Raw genomic sequence first — 15,452 nt, 5'->3', positions numbered from 1 at the left:
TAAAAAATGTAATGGAATTCATTATCAGGGTCTAGGTTAATCCCATCAAACTTGATATGTTAATGTACAGTATGTAAATGTAGGAGTATTTTTATGTTAGGTTTCTTAGTAGTAAATGGAGAGGGTTTAATACCTTCAGAAGGTATTTCAGGTATTATACTGGCAAAGCCTATGAAAGTTCCTGTCTCCCCACAGATTGCAAAAGAATAAAATGTCTGGTGATCCTTTTCTTGGTTTAGGTTTGAATTTTGGTTGGTTTGTTTGTCTTTTAAATATAGGTCCTATAATTAAGCACTTTAAACTTAGGAAATATAGACGTTAACGAACAAGAGGTAAGACAGGGAGAATATTGTCAGATCATCACAGCCAAAGTAATTTAGTTTTCTTTCATTATGGGGGTTTTGTTTGTTTTTGGTTTTGTTTTTTTTTTATTAGGGTTTTTTAGAATAAAATATTTTCTATGGAAAGCATTTAGTTACTTATCAGTGGAAAAAATTCACTGGAAAACTTATATTCATCTCTCCCCATCCACGCTTTTTTTTTTGGCCTTAGATAACTCCACAATGTTTTAGACTTTATTTGCAGTGTTCACTTTTTTAATACCATTTTATTTTAAAAGTACAATAATGTAAATCGGTATTATATTGAAATTAATTTAAAATAATATAATGATATTAAAGACATTAATAGAGTAATTTATTTTTCAAAATAGCAGTAGCATAATGCGGCTATACTGAAGTAGGTGGTATCTTTATATGTCAAGCACTTTAATAAAGATTATATTGCATTCTTACAGTCCTACAAACTAAATGCAACTGGTATGCTATAATGTAAGTAAAAGAAAGAATTCTATCTTTAAAACAATAAAAGCAAAGCTGAAAGTGTGTAATCAGGTGCAAAGATTTTTCTTTTTCAAATAATTTTCAAGATGTTATAGTACAACTTCTTGCTTTTCTTTCTATTTATAGTAAATTATTATCATTTGGGGTTACTTTTTATGCAAAATAATGTTTTCAGACAGTTTATGGATATCACAAAAGCTAAATATATGCTGTTCATTATTAAAAGTACAGCTTGTCAGAGAATATGGTTAATCTGTAAAACTGAATTTTATTCTACTTTGTGAAGGAGATCCTCTCACTAAAAGAGGACAAATAGCATATGCATGGTTCCCAAACCATATTTCAATATTTTTCTTTCTATGTGCTGGATACTTAAGTATGATTTCTGATGTCTCAATACTTGCACAGCATAAGATAGTAAAGTCTCTTAGTATTCTGTAACAGCATAATACAGAATTCCAAAGTAGGGAAAACACCACAAATCTGGAGAAAAGGAATGAGAAGCCAAAGCTTCCAAAAATATAGACATTTTCAAGTAGACTTTCAACGAACTTTAAATAAACACTTAATCAAAACATAATACAGATATCACATAGGTTTATGAGCACCATTTTCTCCTTTATATAAATATCAACACTCAGCAGTCTTGTGAGTTGCTTGAACTCACACAACAGTTTAGGCAGAATTAGGAGCAGCCAATTTAAAAAGTCTGACTTTCAAATTCCACCCCTACACTAAATTATAGCATATATACTAATGGAACAGCATTATATCTATTTGTTTTCTTTTGATATCACTTCATTGACTGGACTTAGTAACTGTTTGGTTATTTTCTTACAGATTTGTTTCCATCTATCTCAGTATTTCCTAGAGAGTGTGAATTCAACAATATAAATAAAACAGACACCCATTGGCAGTTATAAGCATCTCTGTTATGAGGGATAAAACACAATAAATACTGAATAGAAAAGTAAAGCTATGGAAATGCTGTCATAACTCATAAGAAAAAAAGGTCCAAAATCATACTACTCACAAGTGAATGAGGTAATCTTTATAATGGCAGATTAAAAGAACAGATACATGGAACTGTCAGTCAATTAACAATTACCTTCCATAAATTTTGGCAGCTGAAGATAGTACCAGAATACAGCTAAATGGGAATTACATCAACTCACTTAAACTTCTAAAATATGGTTGTCTCTAATACAGATATCACTGCACACTTTTTGCATTTAAGATAAGAATTCCCATGGGATGAGGCATGATCAGTGAAATAAATAAGTCTGTCTTCGAAAAGAAAACCAGTGAAGTTGACCTGTAAAGTTTGATAAGGTCTAGGAGCTTCTTATGAAAAATAACAACTGGAGATGGGAGAAAGAAAATCCAATAAACTGACAACTTATATTTGTTAATTGATATTACCCTTCATTCATTTTTTTCTTTTGATTATCAGGTACATCATTGTCAGGTATTGATCGCTGATCAATATTAATTTTATTTTGGTTTAGATGAATGCATTTTTCCACAGAATGCATTATAATCACATTATATCTAGTCTGAATATGGAATGAAATAAAGAGTTGTGTGAATTCATGTACTGGTATTAAGCACAAATAGTATTTAGCAAGCTGACATAGATGAAAAATCTTTTCATCATAACCTATACTGGCAATGCCATTTATCTTTTAAATTTAATGTTAATTTATTCTCAAAGACTAAGGAATAAAGGTCAAATTGCATTCCCTCTCCCATAAAGTGTAACACAGATGACATGACAAGTGCATGCTTAATGCCAAGCAGCCAAATCCTGTCTCACTTGAAGTACAATTACAGACACAGGCATCTCTGTTGAGATTAATGGGATGGGTTATGTGCATGGTAAAGGTATTCTGATAAAAGGATTTTCAATCTGGCTTAGATTGGCTCAGATTCTGGTTTTGAACCAAGATTAGTTAGAATCTGGTTCAGATTCTTCATTTCTGAAATGAGAACCCGGTCTTCATATTTGTCTTCAAAGTATGAAGATATTTTATTAAAATTTGTGCATGGACACATTGGCTATGTATATGCAAATATGTATACACAGGCACATACATATATACTGTTTACATACAGATGCATTGTATTACAAATTTTATAATTAGAACAAATTTTTCATTTTACAGAGGCACATGGTTCTGCACAAACCTTTTTTCTCCATCTTGAAAAAGACATCACTCAAAATGTTCATGACACTCAGCAGCTATTACCATGGGGGATAAAGAAGTTTCTTAGAAGAAAACACAGGAACACAGGAACTGATAAACAGGCTCCATTAAAATATTTTTCTCATGCTAATCTTCAACCAAAATTAGAGCTATCTTTTGCTTTGATGTTACCATTTGTAGTGTAACCCTTATTTAGTTGTTTTGATGCATGCAATAATTGCTACTTCAATAATAAACTTGTTTATATTCAAAATGTCTTTAATCCTTGAATGGTTCTTTAGGTGTCTTTTTTGAGACTGAAGTGCTTTGTGGCATATCACTACTCTGATGTCGTCTTTGCAAGTCTTTCCTTGCTAATGTTTTGACATAAATAGCAGTGTCTTCACATCTGCCACCTATCCAGCATGGAGAGAAAAATGCAAAATTTCTGTCTTCATCTACTCATAATTTTTTGGGCTTCAATCATACATGTATATTTTTTATTAATATATTATATAATTCCTTATTAAGTAGAAGGAACTATGTGGAAAAAAGAAACAGAAAAGTGGTTGTGGTGGGCTGACCCTGGCTGGATGCCAAGTGCCCACCAAGCTGCTCTATTAGTCCCCTCAGCTGGACAGGGGAAAGAAATACAGCAAAAGGGTTAAGACAGGCAGGGGTGGATCCCTCACCAATTATCATCATGGGCAAAACAGACTCTATTCGGGGAAAATTTTGTTTAATTTATTGTCAATAAAATAGGATAAAGTAGGATAATAAGAGAAAGAAAAAAAATCTTAAAAACACCTTTCCCTATTCTGCTCTTCTTCACGTGCTTAACTTTACTCCCAACTGTCTCTGCCTCCTCACCTGCAATCAGTTCATCACATGTGGTCTGTGCCAATCCTTCTTCCCCTAGGGGACGACACCTCTCTTTCTGTACTCCAGAGCGGATCCTCTGCAGGGTCACATGTCCTTCCAGTGGCACATGCTCGTCTCTCCAAAAGTCCACGGCTCCAGGCAGATATCTGCTCCAGCAAGGGTTTCCCACGGCGTCACAGCCTCCTTCAGTCATCCACCTGCTCCAGCCTGAGGTCTTCCATAGGGCAGCAGGTTGATGTCTGCGGCATCATGAACCTCCATGGGCTGCAGGGGAATCTCAACTCCAGTGCCTGGACCATATCCTCCCTTGCCTTCCTGCCTGACCTGGGTGTCTGAAAGGCAGTTTTATACGTTCTCACTCCTCCCTCTGGCTACAATTGCAGGGTTAATTTCCTTCTTAAACCTGTTATCCCAGAGGTACTACTGCCATTGTTAGCAGGCTTGGCCTTGACCAGCAGCAGATCAATCTTGGAGCTGGTTGGCATTGACTTCACTGCACACAGGAGAAGCCTCTGGCAGCTCCACACAGAAGACACCCCTGAAGTGCCTCCACTGCCAAAACCTGGCCACACAAACCAAATACAGTAATATTGCAGTAGGAAAAACCAGAAACCAGAACCAGGGAACAGAAATGACTGTTACAGTATCTTAAAAATGGCAAGGAAAGAAAATACTTATAAACAAGCAAAATAATTAGAATACATGTTAGACCATTATCACCTGGAGAGAAAATGGCACCTTCTGTTCAAGTTTATTCTTTAAAACACAAAAGTGTAAATGAAGAACTTTTGTTCCTGCATTTACTATACTTGCTACACTTCATGTCTCAATAAACTTTCTTAAAACAATAAACATATTTTGTTCATTTTTCTTCCATTTAGTGGAATGAGTTGTGGTTTGACCTTGTCCAGCTGCCAGATGTCCACCCAATCACTGTCTCACTCTCCCTTCTCAGCTGGATATAGAAGGGGAGAAAATAAGATTAAAAAGTGTTGGGAAGGGTAGATAAATATGATTGAGAACCACAATAGTACAGCCAGGACGAATATAACGCCCCCTACTGGCTGGACAATCACCCTCACCTACAGCGGGGTCCAAAAGCCAAATGGACTGTTCCATCTCACCCCCCAGAATGTATGGTTCACCCCACATCTGTAACCCTCCCCTGAACCATCAGGTGCCTGTGACCCCATTGGCCCAAGTCCTGTTCCAGCCCACCTTGGAGTGCCCCTTGATAAGGGGTCTCCGGGGGGGCTGGACGTTCTCTTGGATCTTCCCCTCTCCTCCTGGAGCGTCCTCCGGGAGTCCCTGCTCCCTCTTTGTCTCTCCCCTCCCCCATCCCCTTAGGCCCAGCCACGTGCTGTGTCTAGCAGCTCGAGGCAGAGCCTCTCTGCGTCCTTAATAAACTTCATCCCCCAAGAGCAACCACAGAGATCTCGCTTGAATCTGTCCATGGAATACAAATAAACGTCTTTACAAAAAAGTTCATGAGTTGAGATAAGGGCAGGGAGATTATCTGCAACCATCACTGTTATGGGCAAAACTGACTCAGCTTGGGAAAGATGAATTTAATTTGTTGACAGTTTATAAGAGATAGGAAGTGAAAAACAATCATAAAATTAAAACCACCTTCCCCCCTCAATACTGTTTCTTTCCAGGCTCAGCTTCACCCCTGACTATTCTGCCTCCTCTTTCTCAAAGAGTTTTCTGCCCTCTCTTAAACATGTTGTCTCCAAGGAGCCTCTGCCTTGGCTGTAGGGCTCAGCCATGGCCTCCAGTGGGTCACTTGGAGCTGCAGGAGCCATCTGTGTATGACACAGGGCAACCCTGGCAGCCCCTCCCAGCCAACACCTGGGATATCAGTGAATTGCCTAGTTTGGTAGATATCTATAAATATGGAATATTCTAGCTGGACTTCAAACATTGACAACTTGTTTGGAAACATACTAAGCTGTGTTCACTGCAGTGTTAATGAAGGATCACACAATCTTTTTGATTCATCAGTTACATAATGCTGGGAATACTCACCTATAGTTGGAATGTCTTGTGCAAGCTCTTCATGAAGTTCTGTTTCTTAAATGAAAAGGTTTAGCAGTCCCACACTGATGGATACATCTTTACAAAAATCTCCCACCCTTGCTCAATTAATTTACCTACTGAAAGAATCTGAAAGACCTGGCACAGTAGCCCTTATCCTTTTGTGTATATAGAATTTCTTACTGCTTACTTTTCAGTCAAAGGTGCAATCAGCTCTTACTAAAAATTTGTGATTCGTGTTCCCTCCATGTCATAAAATCACTGTGAAGATAAGAAGTGCAGGGAGTGCACACTCTGTGGCACAGTCAGTGTACTAGAGGCACTTTTCTTGCAACTCTATTTAATAACATTTGTTCAGAGAAGAAAGGCAAATGTTTTGTGGGTTAATGGAGTACACAACTCAACAGGAATTCAAGGTGACTAATGGATGTGCATTCAGATGCTGAAGTGCTGCTGAAGAAGGAAATCTGAACTGGTAACAAGAAAACTCCATTAGTGACATATTAGTATTTTTCTGAGGCTTCAGTGGGATCAAGAAGAAAGACTGTTTTCTTATTCATGGATAAGTGAAGCTGAATGACATTTTGCTAAGCATGAGGGACATAGGGAAGACGAGGCTCCTAGAAGTAGTAGGAGACATGTAAGTTGTCCTGGTTTTGGCTTGATTTGAGTTAATTTTTCTAGCAGCTGGTATAGTCCTGTGTTTTGGATTTAGGATGATGATAATTGTTGATAACACACACTGATGTTTTAGTTGCTGCTGAGCAGTGCTTTCACTAAATCAAGACTTTTCAACTTCTTATGCTGCCCTGTCAACAAGAGAGCTGGGAGTGCACAAGAATTTGTGAGGGAGCGTAGCCATGACAGCTGAGCCAAAGGAATATTCCATAGCATAGAAAGCCATGCTGAACAATAAAACTGTGGGGAGTTGGCCAAGGGGTGGTAACACACTGCTTAGTCAGTGTTTGGTGGCAAATTGGATTGTACATCACTCAGTGAGTGTATTCTTTTACCATTTTAATTATTTTGCTTTCTTTTTTGTGTCCATAAAATGTCTTTATCTCAATTTATAAAAGCACCACATTTTTTTTTTTTTAATTCTTTCCACTGTCTAACTGGAGGAGAATAAGGAAATGGCTGTGTAGTGTTTAGCTGTCTGATGGATTAAACCACAACACATGCCTACTTGACCTCTACAGTTATTGCCTGCATGCCCTCATCTAGGGGATAGTACTTTCATCAAGAATCTCTCTAAGGATAGAGGGACACATGACTGTGCAGACTGAACGTGTTTCTGAATTCAGCAGTAGAATGAGATGAACTGCAGGGACATTCTGACATTACACCCAGAAATATATCAGGTGAAATCTGACCCAAAAAGTGTTTATTATTTTGCAGCCTAAGCTTAGTTTTGGTTAGATAATACAGCAGATATGTTTAAAGTGAAGTTCCAGTTCTTCCTTTGTTTCAGAAAACAAAAATAGAAAACAGCAGTTACCATCAAAAGCCTAGTTATTGTTATACTTGATCTCCAGAAAATTTAGATGCTTCTCCCACAATTTTTTCCAAAGAAATGACCACGTACATGTATGCCATGTACATACACATCTAAAAAGTAAACCCACTACCACCAAGCAAAGAGATTTTATACATGGACCGCTTCAGCTTCAGCCTGCTATAAGACTACCAATACAGCTCTTCCTTTCCCCTGAAGAAAATGCTTGCCATAATTGACATATATCACCTGATAACGCTTAACTCAGAAACTGACATTTCTCCCACACTAATATATGTTCACATTAATTGCTAAGTTGTTTTCAGTTCACTCTCATAAAAATAGGAGTGATTCTGGATGTTAAGCTTAGTAAGGAAAATATCAAAATAAAGGGTTTTTTACCTTTCCAGTCTGAGAAATGCCATAGATACTGTAATAGAAGGAAGAAATTGCAATCTAATGCACACTTTACCAGTGTAAGCAAGACATGGTGAGAAAGCCAGCTTTTCTTCAGCACACTGAGCAGCAGTGATTTGCCAGTGGCACTTTGGAAAAGAAAGGGGACAAACAAAACAGGTCAGAAAAACAAATGTGACCACAGAAGGTCAGAATGCATGTCTGTGCTTCTCAAGAAAGGATTAAGTTATAAAAACCAAATATTATTTATAAAATATTTTAATGAGATTGTTTTCATGGGAACTGGATGTTTGCATAATGTATTTTTTTGAAAAAAAAGATTCTCCAAAGGAAGCTTTCAAAATAACAGGAAAAGAAACCAAAATTTTAATAATTTTATGTGATTTTGGAAAATATAGAAATGCTGATATGATTTTAGTAGAAGTTATTTAAATCTTTCTGTCCTTTGTCTTTGCTCTTTTCCAAATCATAGTGAATAATCTTTCATGGGCTTGTTATTTACATGACTGCTTGCAATGCATCCTTAGTAACTGTGTTTTGCCTATATTAATAACACACCTCATATTACTTCTATATTTCACACCAAGCTAAAAGATAATTTTATTATTTATTTTCAAAGAGTTTTAGAATCAAATTTCCATTGTTCACTTTGTTTCACAGACAGTTACTCCCAAGTCTACTTTCATCTCTAAGGACGTTTCATACAGGATTGTTGGGTTTTTTTAACTTCATATTCCTTGTCTGTTTCATTCAGAAGTAAAATTTGATCCAAATTCCACTGAAATCAATGCAAGAATTACAATGTTTTGAGCTGACTTTGTCATAATCTGAATGAAGTGTGCCAAGCATTTAATAGTATTCTTAATATTTTTTTCTTTTTTATAGAAAATTTTAAAATATAAAAACATGGAAAGAGACTATTCATTATTTTTCAGCCTTGTTTTCTTTTTCCCTTTAATGGTAATATAAAGATGCAACCATATTGAGACAATTCAATATACCTGACACATCTGCTATAAAACTATATATCTTCCATTGAAACAACTTGGCCATCAGATGTCTTCTTTTCAGTGTCTTAATGAGACAGTGGGGTGTTAGCTTATTGTCATAAAATTAAGGGGGTTTTGAATCCTATAGTCTCAAGTGTTAAGAATGTTATGAAAAGGAAAAAAACCAGCAACCCCATCTCCAGTTTACCTCTAAGTAGTTTTCAAATTTAAGTGATTATCCAGTATGAGATAATGGTAGTAATATTTTGGAGTGTTTTACTGAGTGAGAGGTCCCAAAGTTATTTAAGGAATAGACAACATCTTTTTTCTCTGAAGACAAGGTCACAAAATGCTTGAATCAATGAAAAAGCAAAATGCCACTACTCTTTACATTTTCCTTTCTCACAATTTCTAGCCCTTTTCGACATAGTTCTAACACTTACCTCAAAAAGCTCTATGTTGAAATGACACTGAAAACAATATTTTTGTGTCTGTGTATCTCTGTATATTGTTCCCCTCTGTGGTTTTTATTTATTGCAGTTTGCTGTTTCTTTCTCACACACAGGGCTTTAGTCCAGTCACTCCTGCACGTCTAAGTTTATCACCAGATCACGGTAAGCCTCTCTTTATAGAAAAGTATAGGAAAACACAGATAACTCTTACTCCAGCTCTGTCTGTATCTTTTTACAGCCAACAGATATTACTGTTTAAGCTATAAAGGATGTAGACAGGATGATGGGTTTTTTTACACTGAATGAGGGACATGGCATCTATCACGTTGCTAAGGTTAACCTAACTAAAAACAAAGTGTTGAAATGAAAGCTGTGAGTGGCAATAGAAGCTACAGAGCAGAAACCTAAGGCAACTGTGTTAGCTTAGACAAGCCACTTAAATTTCTGAACTTGGGTGGTATGAATTTAGAGGTAGGTGCCCTGAACAGCGTCAGATTCCCTTTAAAAGAAAATCAACCAAGCATAAAAAAACCCTAAGCAATTTTCCCTGAGATGTGAAACTTAGCACTTTTTAGGTCTTTATCACTACCTAATCACTGCATTATGCTATATTTAGTAATTTGTAAAGCAATCACTAACAAGCTCTATTGACACTGCTATGCCACAAGCTATTGATTGCTTGATTTTTTGTCCATGTCCACAAACATCTGTGACACAGAGATCAAGAGGGGAAAAAAATATTAGGGATGTCCACAGTTGTGTTCAGAACATTCCTTTGCCAGCCCCCTCCTCCAAATCTTACTTGGGAAAAATAACTAGCTGGACCAAAAATCTTCTAGAGTCCTAGCCACACCATTATTTATCAGCATTTCCAGAACAGTCTTAGACTACCTTTCCAAAGTAATGCTTACGTGCTCTGCATACTTCTAATTTATATAGAAGGATACAATTCTTCATGGAATGGAGTAATTTTTTTGGGTTTCTTATAATGTATTATATTTTGGTGTATCTGCCTTTCGTATCACAGACACAGAATTATCAAGGCTGAAAGAGATCCCTTGTTAAAACACCTTATTCAAGCAGGGCCACCTAGTGTCCCTTGCCCAGATTTTTATGTTCAGGTTTTTTTTAATATTTCTAAGGATATGAACACTACAACATCTCTGGGCAACCTGTGCCAGTGCTCAGTCACACTCACACTAAAAAAAAATGTTTTCTCTACAGTAGTCTACAGTAGGACTCTACAGTAGGTCCAGATCTCTTACGGTCCATAGACCTTAAAATATATACTAGATCACATCTTAAAAGTTCTCAAATGCAAGTGGGCATTCTAAAGTTTTCAACAAGATTCCTTGACAGGGCATCAGGCTTTCAAAGGTAACATGAGGCACAGTGTTTGAGAGTATGGATTACAGTCCCAGACTTCCCTCTATATTTTGAATTTGGAATACGCCTTCTCTAACTTCAGTTGTCATAATCATTCCTAAACACTTTGAGTTTCTTTCTTTGTAAATGCAGTAGAAAGGCCAGATTCGGCAGGAAAAATAATTCATCTGTTTTAATGCATTTCCTCAGATGAAATGGGATTGGTTTTATTGATTTTTTTTCTTCCATTGATTTTAACATAGGCAAGAGTGACCTGCTCGGGCTTTAAAAGCTAACGTCTGTATGTTTAACCAAGGCAAAATAAATGAAGATATTATCATCTAATATTGGACAGGTCTCCTGAGAGATAGAACTTTGGGTTCTGTCTTCAGTCAAGTATGGTTTGCTGCACAATGCCCTTCAGAAGCTCTTTCCAACTGAGCACTCTCATTTGCTCCCACACATAAACCAGCCTTCTTTGTCCTTCAATGAGGGCCTGTTTGACTCTCTGCACATTAGCCAACATGTGACAAAGGAATAATCATGCTTCCCAGATGTATAACATAAAAGAGAAATAACATGGCTAAATAGAAGGCAAACTTTTAAATACTGTAAATACAATAATTTATTTTGCATTTCAGAGGGCTGTCATTTTCTTAATTCATATCTAAAATTAAGTCTTCCTAAAACAAAAAATCACAGAAAAAAGTTGTAGTATACTTTTAAGTTATTAACATTGTATTACTTTTTCAAAATATACTATGGAAAATTTTAAAGTTATTATGAATAATTGTAAAGCAATAAAACAAAAATATACTTACCAAATAAATGAGCAGTGTAAGGTAATGAATATTTCTCGCTTGATAATTCCCAGAATTCAATCCCTGATAACAAAATAACCAGCCTTTACTTCTAGTAAAGCCATTACTATTGACAAAGATCTAATGTAACAGATTTTCAAAGGTTCTAAGCAACATATCTGACATGATATTTCAGAGGCTGCAGCCTCCTTGACCTCTGCAACTGGTTAAATTTCTAGAATGATAGAATAATTTAGATTGGAAAAGACCCCTAAGGCCATCAAGTCCAACCATTAATGCAGCACTGCTAAGTCCACCACTAAACTATGTCCCTAAGTGCCCGTAATTGTGTCTATACTCATTTAAATACCTCCAAGAATGGGAACTCAACCATTTCCCTGGGCAGCTTGTTCTAATGCTTGACAATCCATGAAAAAATGTTTCTTAATATGCAATCTAAATCTACCTAGTGCAACTTCAGGCTGTTCCTCTTGTCCTATCACTTGTTATTTGGGAGAAGAGTCTCATTTATGTAGTTGTAGGGAGCAGTAACAGCTGTCCTGAGACTCCTTTTGACTTCTAGGAAACTGAGACCTCTCTTGTTAGGCAGGGCTAATGGTAAATGTTGAAAAGTAGCTCTGTGAGAACTTCTGTCAGACTTCTGAATATCTGCAGGTGGATTCTGCCTGGCAACATAGATTTCCGTGTGTCTAAGTGGTGTAGCAGATTGCTGACCGTTTGACCTCAGATTATGGGGGTTTCATTCAGGTCCCCATCCCTGTGTTCTGGCTCAAGTGGCTAGGTACCTGGAGAACAGCTGGTATTACTATTAAAGACTGAGTCAGAGAAGGCATTAAGTGCCTCAGGCTTTTCCACATCCTTTGTCATTTTGTTTCACTCTGACTGCAGTAAAGGATAGAGACTTTCCTTAGCTCTTTTTTTTTGCTGCTAATGTATATACAAAAGCATTTTTTTATTGTCTTTCACAGCAGTAGCCAGTTTAATTTCTAGTTGGACTTTGTCCATTCAAATTATCTCCCTGAATAACTTCTACAACATCCTTGTACACATTTTTTTTTTCCCTGGAGTTCAAGCCAAAGCACTAGAATCAGCCAGGCTGGTCTCTTACCTTGTCTTTTGGCACAGGGGGGATGGCCTTTTTGATACACTTTTTGAAAAATATACAGCCATTCCTTTGAGCTTCAGGACTCTGTCCCAAGGACAAAAACCCAAACAGGCCAAGGTCTGCCCTCCAGAAGTCCAAGAACAGTGTTTTTGCTGACCCCCTTTGTCACTCCTCTGAGAAATGAAAGCTCTATCATTTTGTCATCACTGTACACTGATGGCCTCCAACCACCACATCACCCACCAGCCTCTCTGTTCACAAATACAGGTCCAGTGGGACATCTCACAGCACTCTGCAGCTACGTCAGGAATCTACCTTCCACACACTCTAGGAACTTCCTAGACTGTGTCCTATGTGACATATTGCATTTCCTGCAGATATCTGCTAAACTGAATGTTCACACAAGAACAAAATCTTGCTATCATGAAACTTCTCCCAGCTGCTTATAGCACATTCCATCTGCCTCTTCATCCTGGTTGGGTCTACAACAGACTCCCACCATGATATCTGCCTTGCTGAGCTTTCCCTTTATCCTTACCAACACCCAATCCTACTGTAAATATCATTAAGTTCTAGACAATCAAAACATCCTCTAACATAGAGGGCTACCTCACTGTCTCTTCTTCCTTGCTGATGCCTTCTGATGAGTTTATAGCCACCCAGTACAGTAACTCCAGTTGTGCGAGTCATCCCACATGTCCCACTATATAATCTTTTTACTGCTATGCAATGGCTTCCAACTTCTCCTCATTCTTGCCCATGTTGTGTGAAAAGGGTAGATGCACTTCAGTTGTGCTATTGATCTTTTGGGAGCAAGAAGACCTAATTCCTACAGGATCACTCCCAGGTGCATCTGTGATTTCTAACACATCAATACATTTTGCATCTTTAATGGCATATCGATCTCCATCTCCTGCCTCTACTGAGGTGTCAGACTGAAAGATATCACACATCATTCCTCAAATATAATCATGTCATCACCAGACCTATGTGTAGTAAACCTGATTTTTAGTTTTTCCCCCTCAAATCTAGTTTAAAGTTCTTTCTGTGAGCCCTGGTAACTCCTGTCCAAAGATCCTTTTGCCCCTTTGAGGTAGCTGTACTGCAGAAGAATTTGACAGTAAATATTTTTTAAAAGACTTTCAAATTTGTAGCAAAAACAATGAAAAAAATCCTCGGTCAAGGGCTGCTGTCATATGTATCCTGAAGTGGTGCATTGTCTAGGTTATTTTCTTTTTAGGGCTATGACAGTTTGTTCACACCCACTTTTAGTAAGGTTAGGACCACATTTCTGTGTTATTACTGCGGCGCCTGGGTCCTGTGACCACTGGGATTGCCACAGGGTCAGGTCCACAGGAGCTGGATAGCAATAGCATGGCTTCCACCGTCGGCGGGATGACACTCAGGTGGCTTTACTTTCTCGAGGGTTTATTGTAGGAAAAGGCGAAGTAGGGAGCAAAGAGAAACAACCTCCCGGGAAGGGAGCTCACTCTGAGAGCCCTGAACTGAGGGTGGGGTAAGGAATATAACTGCAACAGGGAAGGAGGGTCAGGGTATACAACAACCAATGAGGGAAGGGTTCAAGGGCAGAGTAGAGGATGAGTGATGGGGTGACATCCAATGGGGATGAGGGGAAGGTGTGACTACAAGGAAGGAACCAATGGGGGTACAGAGAACAAAGAACTTTCCAGAACCAAAGGACAGCTAACATAATGATAGACAGGAACAAGGGGAAGGGATAACAAAAGATTGACATTGGGGGAGGCAGGAACCCACACATGAGTTGCCTCCCATGGCATTTTAGGGGGACTATCTCCAGAACCGCCTCCCACAATTACAAATGCACTTCTTTCCTGTATTAAATTTTTTAAAATTGTGCTGAGACTAATAGAAAGACATAAAATAGAAAATTAGCATGGAAAAGGTGAAGTTTTATGTTGGCATTCATGTATAATTGCACTCTACATAACAATAGAGGTGTATATATGATTTCTCCCCTTCCAAAATTTTCACAAGAAAATTCTTCATTTTCTTTTGATAGTGCATAGAGTCCAAAACAAATTTAAACAAAAATAACATTAAGTCAGTTTTCAGTTTGAATGAGCAAATTTCAACTCATGAGTCCTAAAAAGTTTGCAGAGAAAATGTAGATCTCTGCATAAGATAATAAACTCATCATAGTCACAGACACTCTAGATTTAAATATTTCTTATATAGTAAAGGAAAACAGAATTGATATTTAAATTGCAGATACATTTTTGACACATACAACTCCATAAACTTAACTTCAGGTATAAATATGACATACAGAAAAATCCCAAACCTATCCCTAAATGATTGGCAAAATAGTCACTGCAAGGGAATAAAAATTGACCTTTTTCATCAGTTTTGAATTTAGAATTACTGAATGTCCATAGTATGAAAACATTTCAAAATTAGTGGCTATTTTGTGAAAAATAGAATTAGCATCTGTTTTCCACTGATGCCTGCAAAGCACTGAAGACGTGTCCTTCAAAGGTCACTCATTCTTTGTTTATGCTGTAAAAAATGCTAAGGGGCTGCCTACGTACACAGCAACTATCAAACATAAAGTTTTGTCCTTTAACCTGTTACCAATTCAGATACAAAATTATTTTGTCTTTTTGGGTTATACTTAATTCACAGAACAAATAATGACATTTGACAAGTGTGACATTTGAGAGGAAGGAAGGGAGGAAGGAAGGAAGGAAGGAAGGAAGGAAGGAAGGAAGGAAGGAAGGAAGGAAGGAAGGAAGGAAGGAAGGAAGGAAGGAAGGAAGGAAGGAAGGAAGGAAGGAAGGAAGGAAGGAAGGAAGGAAGGAAGGAAGGAAGGAAGGAAGGAA

The sequence above is a fragment of the Taeniopygia guttata genome, chromosome 1 (assembly GCF_048771995.1).
Source record: "Taeniopygia guttata chromosome 1, bTaeGut7.mat, whole genome shotgun sequence".
NCBI lineage: Eukaryota > Metazoa > Chordata > Aves > Passeriformes > Estrildidae > Taeniopygia > Taeniopygia guttata.
Note: the sequence above shows the minus strand (reverse complement) of the source record.